Source organism: Equus caballus, chromosome 1, assembly GCF_041296265.1.
Source record: "Equus caballus isolate H_3958 breed thoroughbred chromosome 1, TB-T2T, whole genome shotgun sequence".
In the NCBI taxonomy this organism is placed as follows: domain Eukaryota; kingdom Metazoa; phylum Chordata; class Mammalia; order Perissodactyla; family Equidae; genus Equus; species Equus caballus.
Window position 1 is genome coordinate 187,253,037 of NC_091684.1, and position 18,593 is coordinate 187,271,629.

The following is an 18,593-nucleotide window of genomic DNA, read 5'->3' on the forward strand; positions in this document are numbered from 1 at the left end:
ATGGTGACAACAGAACCAGATGTAACATCCCACCCACAAAAGGCATTTCTTCCTTAGGGGGTTTTTAAAAAGCTACTGATGAAACATGATCCCACTTTCAGAAAACAGACAAGGAGAAAGATAGAAGAAACAAAGAAAAAGAAAAAGAAACAAAAAACAATAGTTCTAGAAGTTTTAATGCATAAACTACCTCAATTATGTACTTTGGCATTCAATGGAGTCATATTCAAAATTCATAAAATAAGGCTTTAAGTCTTATTTATTTTGATGTAAAATAATTTCCAAAATAGATAATTCTTAATAACTGTTTAAAATTTTAGAGAAAATGTGAAGGTTTTCATTGCGGACCATGTTTTTAAAATTATAAATTCCATAGCAATGTGATTTCCAGTATAACATTCTACCTGCTGATGAAAATGACAATATGCTAATACCTATATAGCTCTGCTTTAAGCACATTTGTCACATACATCAATTTATTGTCTTTGAGCAATATCTCTTATCCTTTGTCTACTTCACTCTACTCAATTGCCTATACATTTCTAATAGTTCCATCTGCTAAAATCTTCATTGAAATGTTAAATATTGTATATGAGCTCCTTAAGAAACCTTCCAAATATACTAACTACATGTTATAGTTACATTGATTTTCATAAGAAAAAATTAGTTTTTGAAAAGGGAAAAACTATTTTAAATGTTTATACTCTATCCTACAAAAACAGTCTTCAACTGAATTTTTTTGGTAAACTATGTTGCAGTCTTTTACCAATGTTCTTTGGTTCGGTATAAATGATATGGTAAATTTGCATTCAAATTCATGGAACTTTTCAAATCTGTTTCCCATTTAGCTTGCCAGCCAAAAACAATATTTTCACTTGTAAACAGCTGTTTCATAATCAGCTCTTTTGTACTATGTGGAATTCCATAAAATATAGAAAATTTTATTTAAAATACAGGAATTGCATTAATCCACTGCAAATCATTGATTAGTTTTTGTATACTACCATACAGTTTAACATATAAGGAAAGATTTTAAGGAAAATTTAATCTTGTGTCCAAATATAACATTACTTTAAACATGAGGTCATCTAAACATCTGTCTCCAATATATCACTGGGGATTTAAATCAAAAGTCTGCTAAACATGTACAATCATTTTGAAAATAAATAACAGGACAAATTTTGTCTTGATTATGATTATCATGCATTTTAAAAGGAAACATTTATTCTAATAAGCAAAGTCTGAACTAATTTAAACTTTATTGACATTAAGTTAAAATTGTTTCATACAAGAGTAAGAAATATATTTCATTTATTTCCTGCTTAATGATACTTATATTTTAACTTTTCTACATTACACTCTATTCCTTTATCTCTACATATTTTTAATTACAAAATATTCAAGGAAAATTTTCCAGACATAAAATGTTTCCACTCAGTAACTGAAAAACTAATAATATTTTTTCTGAACTTTCTTTCCTTTAGGGCAACTTGACAAGAACTAAACTAGTTCTATCCATTAAATTGACTCCTGCTTTATACTTTAAAATAAAATGAATATGGCAAATTATAAAAGACAGTCAAGGCAATAACTTCACTCCAAAAATATACAATCAGTAAAAATGTAGATGTATTTTAAAGAGAGTTCAATTAAACTTAAACTTTACACCTTACTGTAAAATTTGTCTGGTAAGTACCAGTATTTTAATTTAGCAACAGGATTACTTCAAAAACCAGCTCAATACTTGAGATGAATTAGTATTAAAAATAAACCAAAAAGCTTAATCTTCAAAACAGTTTCTGCCGAAACTAAAATGAACATTAGCAGTCAAAAACCTGGAGGAAAAAAAAATTAAAGCATCGCTGAATAATACATTCTTAGAATAACATCATAGGATTCCCTAATGCTGCAGAAATCACCAGCAAATCCAGCTGCAAGAAATATCAGTGTCCATGCTGATCGTGCAGCTAGCAGGCTGTCACAAAATATAACCGAAAAGGTGGTAGTTATGGGTTTCTGAACCACCTCAATTCCTTGCTTCTTCCTGCCTATGTCTCGGAAGAGTTGATAGCTTTGGCCATGGCCATTTCTGGTCATGTATTCTGCCTTTGTAGATACGGACTAAGAACTTCAAAATGCATCACAGCACTGTGTATGGAACTCAAAGGCAAGAACCACTTCTTACTCATCTTGGATGCCCATTGCCCAGAACTGCATCTCACACATACGTGCAGCTTGATAAAGCTTGGTAAATGCATAAATGAGTTCATGAAAGGAACATCTGACTAAAAACCAAGACTTTTTGCCCTGGTTCTGTTGAAACTGCCTAGTAATAGACTGCCTTAGTGTTGCCACCCATAAAACAAGGCTCTTGTTTTTTTTCACAGACTGGCCCTGAGCTAACATCTGTTGCCAATCTTACTTTTTCTTCTTCTTCTCCCCAAAGCCCCTCAGAACACAGTTGTATATTCTACTTGCAGGTCCTTCCAGTTCTGCTATGTGGGACGCCGCCTCAGCATGGCCTGATGAGCCGTGATAGGTCCGGGCCCAGGATCAGAACTGGCCAAACCCTGGGCCACCGAAGCCGAGTGCGCAAACTTAACCACTCGGTCACAGGCCAGCCCCTGAAGCTAATTCTGGACCTGCCCCCTCACTGAGGTATCCTGAGAAATGAATGAGAACATATACACGAAAATAACTGGAATCAGCAACAGTAAACCAAGGTGCCTATGATGATGATTATCAATAATACATGCAGGCTACACATTGTATGTGCAGAGAAACACAGACTGAATGCGAGATGGAGTGTTTACTTAAAAAACATTCTTTTGAAGAAGCTTAAAATTGAAATAACTTGCTTAGCAAAATAATGTGATACATTGAAATACAGAGAAATTCTCTTTTGAAAATACAGTTCAAGAACTAGGGGCTAAGAAATCCCCTCGGAGAAGTTAAGTCTTAAGGTCTCATTTTTCTTCAACTTTATAAGATCTTAGAAACTTAATAATTAATGTCTTTTGGATTACCAGGAAGAAATTCAAGCTTTTTTATATAATTAATACAATTGAGTTAATCTCGGATGTTAGCCTTGCTATTCCAAAAGGTTTAATACTATAGTAGACAGCTGAAGGTGCTGATTCAGCCTAAGCAATATAAAAGCATGTATTCTTGGGTCACCAGTATTTTTCCCTATAATTTAAACAAACACAGATATGACCTAAGTGGGAAATGTTCGAATTTATACTGATCTTTGTGTTAAAATAGAACAGATTTGTCTTTATGATTATTTCTGTCAATTAAACAACTCAGGTTTTTTTAAAAACCACTAAAATATAAAAATAATTTTGCTTTAGTATAGTTTCCATTTCTGCAACTTTCTCACATTCAGACTTTGGGTTCCGTATATTTCATAATTTTCCATTTCTTTCTTAGTAGATTTCCTTTACTATGATATTGATAGTAAGTGATCTCTTGAAAAATCACTTCATTTGGCTTTTCCCTATTCAGTTACTCAAAATATCTGCAACAACATACGCAAGGTACTGTGAGTCACTTTTGCTTTTTTTAGATCATACTGACTTTGACTTTTCCAAATATCCACTTTAGCAAGCTTTTCATATACGTTCGTCCGGGTGCTTTAAAATGATATAGGCCCCACCTTCAGGGACAGTATTTCTCAATTTGGCTGCATGTTGGAATCAGCTAGAGCAATTTAAAAAATTCTGAGTCCTGAGTCCAACCCCTAGAGAGTCTGATTTAGTCAGTCTGCGGTGTAGCCCTGGCATCAGCATCTTTGAGAGTTACTCAGCAGTTCTAACGTGCTATCAAGGCTGACAGCCACTGCTCTGGAAGCTTATGGTCTTCTAGGGTAGATTGCTAATAACAGCAACAAACCGCCAATCTGTGGCGTGCTGACTTGTGCCAAGCACGTTACATGCGCTACGTCATTTAACTCACAGCAGCCTTATCGGGAAAGATTCTGTTACTATTCCTATTTTATGAATAAGGACATGAAGCTTAGAAATATTAAGAAACTCTTCCAAGGTCCCACCACTGATAATTGGCTGAGAGAAAACTCAAACACAGCCCCGTCCAGCTCCAGAGGGGCACCCCTTCATCACTGACTGCCATCATGGTAGAAACGACGTCACAAGCCAGATGTTTTAAAAAGGAGCAAGTCAGAGTGCTAATAAATAAAATAAGTGACAGAGGAATTACTGTCAGGCACACAAAAACACTACAATTAGCAAGATATTGGAGATGACCATTTTTCTCCTTAGCCTGATTATCAGCGTAGATTGTAAGCTTTCTCGAGAGTAGCCTCTGAGGCAAAGAACACTTGCAGGCAGAGTCCTGGTCTAGCCACATGCCTCTCCGTTGTCATGGACACAGGAAGGAACGATGAGATCACTATTTGACTATTATTTTTTAGTTGCTAGTCAGCATATGATTCTGTCTGTAAAGTGCATCTCTGCGTTCCCTAGGGATCAGGGGAGCTGTCCCTCCTGGTAGGGACAGAATAAGCACAAGCACAACAGTTCTCCTCAGGGGAAAGCCATCTTTATCTGTCAGCATTGCTCAGTTGAGAAACAGAGCTGCAGGCAGCTGAAAAAACAGTTTGACTGTTTTAGGTTTACAGGTGGCCTGATAATGGAAAGTTTTACACACTGAAATTCCTTTTTCAAGTTAAAAAAGTTTGGACAAAAAAGGGACAAAGTTTGGCAGTATTTTAATGCAATGCTTCTAGCCAGCTTGCAAAAGCAAAATATCAAATTTTAGTGAAGCCTGGTGAACTAAGCACACGCCTTCTGGCAAACAGGCTCAGCTGTTACCACCGTTTCTATGCAGCACATTCCTCCTGGTTAAACTCAGAGCAGCCACATGTACCTGTTATCAGGGCCGGGCATATACAAGACGCTTGAGACGTGTTTTCTGAATGAATTCACAGACATTTGGGAGAACTAATTCAAAAAATGTTTTTGAAAAGCAGATTGTATACATAGTAACATAACAATGTCAGCATGTAAATAATAGGACAGGTGCTTCAAGCCCATCTAGAAAGGAGTTTGATGTGTATGTTTATTTGCTTGTGCATGTGTGTTTGTGCGTGCGTGCCTCTCTGTGTGCGTGTGTGTGTGTTTTTTGTTTGGGGAAACCACAATGAAAAGAGGAGAAGGCCTTTGACTGATAATTCCAGAACCATCAGCAGCAGGGACCAGACACTCGGGGTTCCAGGGAAGATACCCGTCATGCTTTCTCCAACATTCGGGGCAATGAAGCAGATGGGGCCAGGTTCTTTTGTAGGTGGCTCCAAACCTTTTTCCTGATTGGCCCACCATAACCAACTTTTTCCAGGGCAAAGCCTATCCCAATGAACAAAGTCCTATTAATTAAATTTACCAGTTTGGCTACTAGAATAAAATTAGGGTTTTAAAAAGTCAGACTGGGCAGCTATGGCTGATGGTCAGGGATGCCTGGGGTGGGAAGCCCTGAACACACCCTGAGTGGGAGCACTGAACCTTGGGGTGGAGGGATTGAAAAAAAAATACAGAAACTAGTGAGAAAAGGAGAGACAGTGAATTACAAACTCAGGTAATAATTTAGCCTTCAAATCCTGGGAAAAGCACTGACAGACCCTAGTTAATTTATAAATCAGTAGCTGTCAATCATGTGGTCTCTTTATCACAGGGGTGGGATATGGAGAGAACTACACTAAAGACAGTTCTTTGTTACTTCTCTTGATTAATAATGCTCAATAAAATTTGCTCCTAATAATACTATGCAAATTTAACATCCCCAAAGTTAGGAATGATAAATATGATAGAGTACGTACAAAAATATCAATGTCCTTCTTTTTTAAAAAAGTAGGTCTTGGGGGAAGGGAGTGACCCATGGTATTTGATAGAGTGACCACTGGGATGTGAATTGAGAATCACTCCCATATAGGCCCACAATGGAATACGGAAAAGGAAATTTCCAGAAGCCACCTAATGACTCCATTTGGAGAATAAGAAGATCACTTCATCTGGTGAAAAATAAGATTATGGTAATGACATCCAGATTTGAGAACAAAAACAAAACTTTACCACCCTAAATCAGTAGAGTTAAGCAAAAATAAGACTAGGTTTCTAGAAGGTAAAAAGAAAAATATAGTTTACATTATAAATTGTAGAACAGAATTACAGTTAGCCTATATTCAAAGAATGTGTCACTCATCTATGAAGATTTTTGGAATGAAGTGTTGGGAATATGCCTAAATACTTTTATGTTTCCCTCTCCACTAATAATAACTAAAACTTACTGAGTGCTTATTCAGTGCTAGGCACTATTATAAGCACTTTAGCTGTATCAACCCATCTGATCCTTCCAACAACCTTATGAAGTAGATTTCAATGTATCCCCATATATGGATCAAGCACAGAAATGTTAAACTACCTGCCCAAACTAACACAGCTAGCGAGTGTCAGATTTGGGACCTAATCTCAGGCAGGAAAGCATCAGAATCCCCACAGGACACCACCTCCCTAGATCATCTCTACTCTCTTAAAACATGGAGGCCTCTTGATGGGGTACCCTATCTTCTTCTTTTCCATCGATCTCAGTTGTTCCTATTTCCCACAGCATACTCAAACGTTTGCATATATGTGACTGTTTGGAAACTATGTAATTCTGAAACAAAAGATCCGAGAATAAAAATGAGGTAGATCAATGTTTTCATATATATATATGTTTCATACACAGACACACAGACACACACACACGAATGAGCTAAGTAACTCTTTGGGACACCACGCTAAGAATTTAACAGACTAGAAGAGAAAAATAAGATTAGGTCACTATGACCCCACTGAAGAAGTGCCCTGTCATGTGACTACATGCTTCTTTCTGTTTCTGCAACATATGTAGGAGTGACTTCGCTATATCTGAGGGAGGGTGGGACAAGAAGAAAGATTGAATGGGAAAAAATACAATTAACATAACAGCTTTGGGGTTGAGAAAAGAAACCTCTCTCTCAATAGTCAGCAACTCAACAATCAGATAGTTTATACTTCTTACAACCATTCCTGGGAAGCCAGGGGTTGGGAAGAAAGAGGTCTACATCCATGTGCAGTCAAGATCCAGGAAGAGACACAGCCAGGTTTGCAGCATCAGTGGGGCTTTCAGTACCTCGGGCTACAGTCCCTCCAAGATTGACTCTCACTCAGAGCAATCAGGGCAGGAAAACTAGGACCCTCTGGATTTCCTTTCTCTTCCTTTGCAGCTATTAGGAATAAAATGGAATAGAGCACCTCAGACAGCGCATGGCTCCTGGGGTAACATCTGAATTGGTGGCAGGGGAGCAGCAATGATGCTCCTCACCACCAGTGACATGCCCTGGGCATGGGAGGAACCACATTGACTCTTTCAGATCATTTCAGAAGCAGTATGTCCTCTAGGATCTTGAAGAAAAGTTTAGAATTTTTCTAATTAAGGAACATTCAAAATTGAGAACCAAAACAAATTTGACATTCATTCATTCTACAAATGTTTACCGAGTACCTATATTGTGCCAGGTTCTGTTTCAGGCACTGGGGATACAGCAGAGAACCAACAGACCAAAGTCCTTACCTCCAGGGAGCTTATCGTCTACTGATAGAAATACAAAGAGGGTACTTTAAAATCTGCTGCTATCCTACATCAAGTTCACCTAACAATTAATATTATGCATTCTTACATTTAAATAAATATGTCAGTGTTACTTACAAGTCAATAAAATATAAAATATTAAAAGATATTTTCTTTTAATTTAATACATGGCCATTTTCTCAGGTATGCAATGTTAATGAAACATATATTAAAAGTTTGACTTCCCTCATGTTTATTCAAATGCAAGAATCCATAAATTCATATAAACTGCACAAATCATAAAAAATGCAGACATTTTCCAATCTAGAAATAGTTAATTTGCTAACAACCTATACATATAAAGGACCGCTGCAACCCCCATTTTCTCCAACCTTGATGCCTCCTTTATCACAGTTCTTTGGTTCTCACTTCCCCTTTCATCGTCCTCTGCTATCTGAATGAATGCTCACCATCCATCCATCCATCTATTCATGGCACAAATACGTGCCAGGAGGCACTGGAGTGAGAACCTCTGGAACCCATTTACCCTTGTCCCTTAGGACCAGAGTCTCTCAGAGATTGAAAGAGACCTACCTAAGATCCTTCTATTTTTTGAGGTATATTAAAAAGTAAAGAAATGCCAACTAACAGAGTTATTAAAATGTAGTTTATTTTAAATGCTCACATTTCACATATGAATACTTTAAACGCATACAATTGCAAGACAAAGGCAATGACTTTATGTCTAGCTTTGTTTGACAGAAATGTCAAAAGTTTAAATTTATGAGGCCCTCTGCAAATGCGAGGCCCCATTCACATGGCCCTCCTGGTGCGGCTGGCACCATTTCCCTCTTGGCTGCTGGCATATTCCTATTTCATTGCCAAGGATAAGCCATCAGGCTATCTCCACATATGAGTATCTCAATCTCCTTGCTGCTTACAGCCCTTGAAACTTCCAGGAAGGGGCACAGGACCATGCATTTAGGTTTAAAAGTCCTAAATGCCCCAAATTACATAACATTGTTCTGGGAGAAATGCACTCTGATTTCAAACAACTAAACTAAAACTACAGATTTTTGGAACGTGACCTACACATTTAGGGCATCACATGAAAAAAATACCTTTTCTCACACATGGTAACTGCATGTCTTATTTTTTTCTTATACATTTGTCGTATATGTTTTTCCTATCCATGGTAACTGTGAGTCTTTTTTCTGTTTTAACTTGCCCACAAAAAACTTGCCGTCCATTTCTAACTTACGTAAATAATGTAAAGTAATAAACTTCCTATTCGAGTTTACAATATAAAATATATCTGGCTATAGTTGCACACAAGCAGCAACTGCGCCTCTTATATTGACTATATGTCAAATAACCATTATCGAAAACAAATCCTCCTGTTTAGCATAGGCCCATTTTCATTCAGATACACCTTCCGTCAAACAACAAAAGTTTTATTTTCAGTGCTTCTCTGAGAAACTAGCACTCCTACAAGGAACATCCTCTCTACTTTCAGCCAAGTAAGATGCAACGAAAGAGTTCAAAGGACTTGATTTCTAAACCAGAAGGTATTTTCTTCACCTCTGCCACGTCTAAGCGTGGTTCGGCAGAGGCACAGAAGCAAAATAGGTCTCAACGGAATTGTATTGCTTCGTGGCAAACATATTTGAATAAAAACAGATTTATCGAGCAGCCACTATATTCTAAGCACTGTGCTAGGCCTAGAGATACAAAACAAATAAGACTTGGTGTCTACATCAAAGGGGCTCACTCTTCACCAGACTTAAAAAAAACAAGAAATAGATCCAGCATAATCTTTTAATCACAAATAATGAAATAAAATTAAAATAATTGTGAAAAGTGTCCGCGTAGAATGAAACATGATAGTCCATAGCGTGTAGGCACACCAATCAAAGCATTATAGATACAGACAATGCTGGGTGATGGCAATTTAAATGCCCACATTGAATGGACAGATGAGACATTTCTTAACTATGAAATGTATAAATCCAACAAGGGTCACGGACATATCATCACCACTGCTTTTTTGTTTTTGAACTTAGGTAGCAGTGTCTCTACATTTCTCTCTTTTCTCTCCCTTTGCTTCTCTGCTGACTGTCTTATCTCCAGCATGTGTGTGCTCAAAAGAACAAAAGGTAGAGGCTAATGTAGATCTTCAAGACAACATGAAGGAAACAGCAAAAAGCCTTATCATTTCCAGATGCTTGGTCAGGTAAACGCAAGACTATATTTCTCTGTAAAGGAAAGCTGCTGACATGCCATGCATTTTTGATATGACAGTCCTACTTTCAACTTTAATAAATGTTTGCTTAATGTAAATAACTACTCCATCCAAAAAAATTGTTAAAGAGTCTTTAGTGGTTCTTATGTTAAAGTACTTTCAATATTCATCTTCTTTATAATTTTCCTAAAATTTCATAGCTGTATACATTTCTCATTAAGAGAGGAAGAAATATTTCATTTAATTTACCAATCATGTAACTAAAAAAATGTTTTAAAAGACACAGGAAAGTTATACTGCCATCTTGTGGTGAAAAGTTCATTGACAGTAGCAAGGACGTCTGGTATTTCTCATTAACTAACTCCATAACACAGCATACATTCATCTAAAAAATTATCCCCTCTTTGGAAGTTATGTTTAAGAAAAATATCTTATTCACACGTCTCTCTCACTTTCTCATGTTAAAGGCCACTAGATTAAAACAAGAAATGGTATTGTGAGTGGCTACCAGAGATAGACAAGTAAAAACAACTATGCATCTGGCACTCTAGCTCCTGCTCACAGAAGCTTATAATTTAATATTAGCATAATACACACTCTAACCCTAAGAATTTAAAGAAGCAAAATTATGGAATCTAGGAGTTTCACTTTTACAAATTAATCTCCAAGACTTATAAACAATTAATATGATAGTTATGCTAAGTTTATCAACAATTTTTGTTTGATCCACGAGTCTACTTTAAATCCAAAAGCAGGACCACCACAAAGAAAATAAATATTGTATAGTCCTCTACATTTTCCAAGTGTAAAATCCTCTATGAGCTATGCAAGGCACCTATTTCAAACGTTTTACAATGGTGGAATCTAGTTAAAAGTTAACACACTTCTACATCTAACTCTGTCTGCAGAAAGCTTTTTTTTTTTTTTTTGTTAAGCAAATCGTCAAAATTATGGGAAGAGAGCGCCATCTCTAGGCCTGCACAAGTACGGAATGGTGTTCTTAGGTTCACATGTGGCTGCCCATTGTGACCCAGTGGCCAACCAAATGCACTGCTTTACAAGGGAGCCACAAAATAACCCTGCCTATTCTTGAACCTCTGGAGAGGATCCTGCAGTTTATTCCCTAGTGTTTTAGTCTATCTCTACAATCATTCTCCAAAATTATAATGATAATAAAAACAACCACAGTCGCAGTAACAAGAATAAAAGCAACGTCTCCCATGTCTGTATGACTGATTTTGGTACTCTTGATGATTCATAAATATCGGTACCTTTTCAAGAAATAGTAGCACATTGGAATGCTTGCTCTCTCTCTCTCTCATAATGCAATACTCTTTTTGGCCACAATTCTATTTTAGGTGTCATCCAATTCTATTGAAACATGTGTTTCATTATTCTTTCGCCAAAGGTGTATCTTCACTCTGCAATAGTCCGTTCTGCTTTTCACAGACATTCAACTAAATTGACCTTTGCATCTAACTTAAAATTACCAGATTCATGCAAATGAAAAGGTTGAAGACAAACCTGTTTTATGCAACTTTAATTTCCTCCTTTTTCACAGAGAGGCTCGTCCAGTCTGCTCTGGGATTGCTTTCACTTCAGTGCGTCATTCTGCTGTCTTATGTATTTGTATAAGGGCTCAATTAACAATTACCTGAGGATTGAGGCTCAGCTCCCTTCTCATCACTGGCCTGTAAGGGCCAGCCGAAAAGAGGTAGCCCTGTTGATGCTGACAGAGCCCCATGCTGGGTAATATGGAGAATATCATACCGGCGCTATGGCTGGCATTAAATGAACTGACATAAACTAGAAACGGCTCGTTGCACCAAGGACAGACTCTGTTCATCAGTACTCAAGTTCCCAGAGCAGCTACGACATTTAACCCAACCAGAAAGAAAAGAGGCCTTATGAAGGCAATATTCTGCATGGGGCTGCTAACCTGATTTCTCACTGCACACTACGAGGCAGGTGGGGTAGTGAGTAGGAGAACAGTCGGCCCTCAGTACCCACCGGGTTCTGCGTTCACGGATTCAACCAAATGCAGATTGTAAACATGGTATATACGGGATCCGCAGTTGGTTGAATCCGCGGACGGGATGGGGTTGGGGGCGTGGGGGGTAGGGGGGGCGCGACTAAGAGACTTGAGCATCCACAGATTTTGGTATCCGCCATAGGTCCCGGAACCAATCTCCCGTGGATACCGAGGGACGATTGCACAAGCTTTGAAAGCAAAGAGAACAGAGTTTGAGTCTATGATCTGTCACTGACCTTGAGCAAGTTACTTAATCTCTCTGAGCTTCACTTTCCTCATCCTCAAGAAATTATATATTAATATTGATAAGTTACCAAAGTAAGGTGCTTTGCATATAGCAATTATTCCATAAATATCAGCGCTTAAGATTTATCTTACCGTTTCCTGTTTGTCTTACCCTAATTATTGACTAGATAATTAGCTAGGATCCATCTAGCCCAAACAAACACCCAGAGAAGTTCCTTTGTAACTTCTTAACATAACCAAAAGAATGAATGAGAAAGACTGAACTCAAAATGGGGATGAGTACAACTATACAAAGAGAAATGGTATTTGAGGGTCCAATATCAGTTTCAAAATTTACCTCTGAAACATTTTGTCAATCACTGGCGTCCACATGACTCTTGATTCCATGTTGTTTTTCACTGGATAAGTTAGAAATTTGAGTCTGCCAGACACAGACAAGTTGGAAATATAGACTGGGGAGGTACTATAAATGGATAATCCAGAAGCCAGTGGGAAGATGGGCTTGTTCAGAGAGACAATAGAGTGTGTGGAGCAGGGAACTCAGAACCCCGCAGAACATGTTTTTGGGGAAAGGGAAAGAAGAGAAACCAGCAAAGGAGACAGTGAAAGCGTGATCAGATATGAAGATGGGGGAGAAAATCAACAGCAGAGACAACTTGACAGAGAAAAATTGGTCAGAGATGTGAAGTTCCACAAAGATTAGGTAAAATTGGGAATGAAAACCAGTAGTTAGTTTCAGCAGAAAGGTAAAGATGGACATGATATGCCAATGATCGTAGGTTGAAAATTGAGCGAGCAACTTTTCGCAAAGGTTGACCATGAAAGAAAGAGAAACATAGGACCATAGCTTGAGATATGGGACGTGAATTTGAGATACACAATATGAAGAGAAAAATACAACAATACAACTGAATGCCTGTTGTGGGTTAAATTGTGCCCGCCCCCCCCAAAAGTATATGTTCAAGTCATAACCCCTGCTACCTGAGAATGTGACCTTATTTGGAAGCAGGGTCTTTACAGATGTAATCAAGTTAAGATGAAGTCATACTGGATTGGGGTAGGCCCAAATCTAGTCAGCGGTGTCCTACAAGAGGGGAATTTGGACAGACAGAGAGACAGACAGGGAGAGAAAGCCATGCAACGACAGCCAAAGAACACAAGGATTGTTGGCAGCTACCAGAAGTTAGGAGGGAGGCATGGAGAGACTCCCTCAGTGCCTCCAGAAGGAAGCAGCCCTGCTCACACTTTGATTTCAGACTTCTAGCCTCCAGAACTGAGAGAAAATGAATTCCCGTTGTTTTAAGCCCCCGTGTTTGTGGTACCTTGTTCAGACAGCTCTAGCAAACAAATAGCAGGGCTACCAATAACAACCAAAAGATACAGACCTAATAGAATATTTACAATGTGTATAATACATGATCACATCAAAGTATGGGAATAATTGACACAAATATAATAGTTTAAAAGCAAAAGGAAATTGATAACAGAAATCAGTTAAAATCTAGAACAATTGTAAAGTATCCTGTAGAAGTTCCTTAGCCTGGTGTCATTCATTGCCGTTTTAAGATACCACCTACTTAAATCATAAGGATGTTTGAAAATGATTTGTGCATCTCTTTTCAGTGTGGGGTCTTGGAATGAAAGATGACATGGAAATAAAAAGAGTATCCTGGGCCTCTCGAAAGGTGGCAGAAATTTTGGACCCGAACGTGGTTTTTTCCACTTTGTTTACTGAATGATTGAAATAAAATACTGAATGACTGAATGAAAGGAAATAATAATGGAAGTATTGTTGCAAGCATCAGCTGACCGAGGACTAGAACCCCTGAATACTTTTTCTTTTCTGAGTAGGACTTGTAATATTCTGTGGCTTGGACTACTGATAGCTATTCATTAATACAGTCCACAAACATTTCTGAGCACCTGCTGTGTGACACTGAACCACCAGGTTCTCAGGGCTCCGAGATGCTGTAGGCAGGGCGGGGGAAGGGCTGATTTAACAAGGTGTTCCTAAAATGCCATGGAAACATTGTTTTAGGTTTTTTGTCAATTGAATCATGTACCTACATACTATACTTACACTTTCCAAATGTTTTTCAGTGAGGCACAGTAAAATAAGAAATCCTTTGAAATGTGGTTATGTAATTCATATTTTATTTGTTCTTAAATTCATATTTTTGAGAACTAGATTTTCTTTAAGGAAGACAAGACTCCATTTTAATTAAAACACATCCCTTAAAGGTATTTTATAATTAATTTGAGCCGTAGAGTTGCTTCCTCTTACGTGGCTGAAATTAGGGGAGTTTTCCCTCCCTAATTACCTGGGTAATGGGTCCCAGCCTCTCTTTGATGTGTCATAAAGGCTCACCTGTTTCACTACAACCTGCTATTTATTATCAAACAATTGCAGTTTTCCAAATCCTGAATTTCCAAAGGTGCCATTTATCTAAATCACATGTGTGTCTCCTTTGCACCTATTCTGAAAAAGAATTTTCCTTGATCAAAATTTTAACCTTGATTACCCCCTGGTGCATCAGCGCTTTTATTACCTACTCCAAATTGAAATCCAGAGGACCACTAGTGTACATACTGCCTATTTAGGCATTTCTTTTAACTGTATTTTAACGATTATGGGTTAGGGTAAGAAAAGGTAGAAATCTTGTGAAAATGAAGATGCATCACAAAGTACTTGGACTGTGCCTAGTGCAAAATTAGAAAACTTATTTCCAGAATAGCTTTACTAAACAATTTGACTAAAACATCTCCAGGGAAATGCACAAAATAAAAACAGTGATTGCAGAAGATGTAGCGGGGTGTGTGCCTACAAGATACAGGGGGCTAGGAAGGGGCTAGAAAGCGGAAACCAGAAGCCTGGAAATTTTGGAAAATAAATCCGTGTCCTGCCAGCATGGTGATCATGAGTGATATATGGAGGGGAAATGCTCTAGCATTCTAAGGGGGACTTGCAGATTTTGAGGAATATGAGTCCTTGAGGAGGAGGGTCCTTGGCATGCCACTGTGGAAGGGAATTCAGTGTGGACAGGGCCTGGGCATGCCCTCAGAAGGGAGCCTGACAGGCCCTGGCAAGAGCAGTGCTCTCGGAGGCCAAAGCCAGCTTCGTCAGGGGCCCTAGGAGATTCTGAAGTTGGGTGCAAAAGCCCTATGTGAGCTTGGGGAGAATACCCACCTGAGTGGGCCCAAAAGGCTCCTACATGATGTGGGCAATAAGAACAACCCCATGAGCGTTGGAAACACACAGAAGAGCCCAGACTGGTCATTAGGAGAATGGGAGGGTCTGGAGTGAAGTCATACTCCTGGCTCCAAGGAAGAGCTGTGCATAAAGGGGCAACCTCAGGGAGCCCTGCTGGTGAGCAGACAGTGTATGATGTGGGACCTGCGGAATGCTGACGCCCAGGGACCTTGGGAGCTCTAGCAAGTTTGGGGAATTCTGTTGGTGCTGCTGTCAGGTTTGCTGCCAATCTATTCAGTGTCTTTGTGAGAAACAGAAAAAGATGTCTCCTCTCCCCTAGGTGGACACATCTCAGCTCCAGGACGCACAGATCATGAATGGGAGCATGGGCTAGGTTCCAGCTCCCACTTGCTCCAGTGGCCAGAACACTTTTTCAGTCCACAATCTGCCCAACTGCATGTAGAGGCCCTGGATAGATTGAGAATTTTCTTTTGGATAAAACCTAAGATTGTGCCTACATACATGAAACTATATGGAGAGAGTTAGATCCTATTTAGCAGAAAGACTGTAAAGATTGTATTTGTAGATAAAAGAGTTCTTTTAAAGGATGTAAACTAATAAGAAATATAGAGATAACAAGAGGTAGTAGACTTGACCTGACCCCTCCAACTTCTGCAAGTGTCTGTCAATGGGGAGAATAGTGTCCTGGTCCCTCTCCCAGCCTGACTGCCTATAGAAATGGTCGCATGCCTGTGCAACCATAGGCAAGTTAATTAGGCCCTCTGTGCATCAGTCTCTTCATCCTGGAGTTGTGGTGAAGCTTAAAAATGTTGATACATGTAAAGCTTAGAACCGGGCCTGGCATTCAGTATTCACTCCACAAGTGTTAGCTATTTTTATTATTTGTACCATTCACATGTTAATGACAACATTAAAGCTGGATGGGGCCATAGAGGTTATCTGGGAAATATTTATGCAGAAAATAGCTTTCCAGCTGGGCCTTGGAAAATGGATAGGATTTCAATAGGTAGAGAAAATAAGGCAAAGACGTTCTAGGCACTGGGAATCAAGGTGGAAAGTGCCAGGCCCCACTCAAGCGTGGTGAGCACATCTATTTGGCAGAAACTGAATGGCATGTGGAGGAGAGGAATGGCAAACAAGCCTGAGAGCTAAACTGAGAGCACAGAATAAGGCATGCAGAATTCATTCTTCTCTCTCTCTCCTCAGCCGTGAAAATCAAGCAAGATCTAACTTGCAACCCTCTGCAATCTGGCTCCCACTCAGAAATCTCTTTTCTCCAAGGTCTTCTAACACAGTGCTTCTAAAACTTGCAAGTGTAGACCCTGACAACCCTGCACATCTCCACGTGGGCATGGAGGCAGGCTTGACCACAGTCTGACCTGAGTTTTGGCAAAACGCCCTGTGATTTCTCCTAGCCTAAGGAAAGATAAGCAGCCTGGTGAGGAGCTGCGGAGAGGCAGTTTCTCCCTTTATCTTGTGGAAGACTGCCACAAGGCCATTTCTCAGCTATCTCCCACTTTCAGTTGAGCACAGAACTTTCCACCTCACTCCCACTTAGGGTAAACCTGCAAACTTCAGCGTAAGTCTGTAAAACTGCCTGCTTGGCTGTGGTTTGGAGGTGGCTCCTCCACAGCAGAGTGACCCACTACTCATACCATCTATCATCTGGCCTCTGGAGTTTGGTATTGTCTGTGGAACCAGGGATACAGTGAAGTGAAACCATAATGACTTGTCTTTGCTGTCTTGCGTAACCAACTGACTGTCTGAATCCACTTGGGCACGTTTACTCCTTACCGGGCAAAACCGTGGAAGTATGGCAAGCCATCCTAACAGCTGTAGGAGCATTAGTTGTGATCCTATTATTAGCCACCATCCTGCTGCCAGGGGAATGCTTAACCGTTTGACAAAGAGACAAGTAAGAGACGGCAAGAGTTCACTTCCTGGGTTCTCCACAGCACACCAGCTCTTGATTCCAGTTCCAGGAATGCATCCTAGACCTTGAATTCCAGGAGATATCCTAGAATTTCCCCAACAAACCTCCCCAGGTTCTTTTTTTCCCCCTAGAAAAGTCAGCATGTATTTTTAACCTTTACCATCAAAAGGTCATATAATACACACAAACAGAGCTGTTACATTTGATGACAGCAGTATCAGCAATCAGAACTCCAAAGCTAGAGATTCAAATGCATTTTCTGTATTTATTAAAATTCTGCCTCTCGTGTATATTGATTTCTTTTTGGCCCTTGACCTACTATATGTAATATGATTAGCTTTCCCTTATTAAAGTTTGATAAGTATAAAGTTTTATGAAAATGTTATTGGCCAAGTGGAAGAAAACAGAACTTTTGTGATGATGACAGTATAAATTACTCATCATTTATCAATAATTCCATAGTACTGAACATATAACTCAACTATGCTGTTTAATTTATCTTTTAACATCCCTTGCGTTTGGTTCTAACGCAGAGAATGACCATCTAAGCCAACATACAGATGCTTATGAGTCATTAGTCATAGGCGGGGCTGTTCATCAACTAGCCTCACTTCCCTATTAGGCCAGCGAGTTTTCTCTGACCACAGTAGTGGACTCTGAATCAAGTGAGTCAGGGACAGCTGGCAGAGTGTTGGACATTGCAGAATTTGACCAAAATAGTGAATTGGTGTGAATTCATCATCATTATTGGTAAACAACTACAGAAGTAGACAGTGGGGCCACTGACATCATAATCATGCACCTAAGAAATGAATGCCTCGATTGCCATAGTAATGACATATCATCTGAAGAAAGTTAACAAATTGTAAGTGATATATCTGGCTGCTTGTGGTACCCCTGAGATGTAAGTAGTTCATGACATAATGATAACTAGTCATAATTTATAGTAGTCCCTTATAAAAAGTCTAAATGTGAAAATAAATTTTACTACTCAAAGCTAAACATTGGACATCTAGTCATTGTCTGAACATGATTTAGTAGAGTTACCATACTATATTTATTAAGAGAAAATCTCCATTTATAAAAATGTTTTATTATGAGTAAATTATAGTACAGTCAGACCTAGGTATCGGTGGATTCAACCAACACCCTATGTAAAGGCCTCAGATAGTTGTGTCTGTACTGCACATGTACAGACTTTCTTGCCATTATTTCCTAAACAATGCAGTATAACAACTATTTCCATAGCATTTACACTATATTAGGTATTATATGTAATCTAGAGATGAACCAAAGTATATGGGAGGATTGTGCACAAGTTACA

The 18,593-nt window shown here is 38.9% G+C and overlaps 1 protein-coding gene across 1 annotated transcript in view; it reads right to left on the reverse strand.

The window, feature by feature from the left end:
- SLC25A21 (solute carrier family 25 member 21) overlaps nucleotides 1-18,593 on the reverse strand; it is a 438,774-nt gene that overhangs the window by 418,868 nt on the left and 1,313 nt on the right. The gene's annotated exons all lie outside the window — the stretch shown is intronic.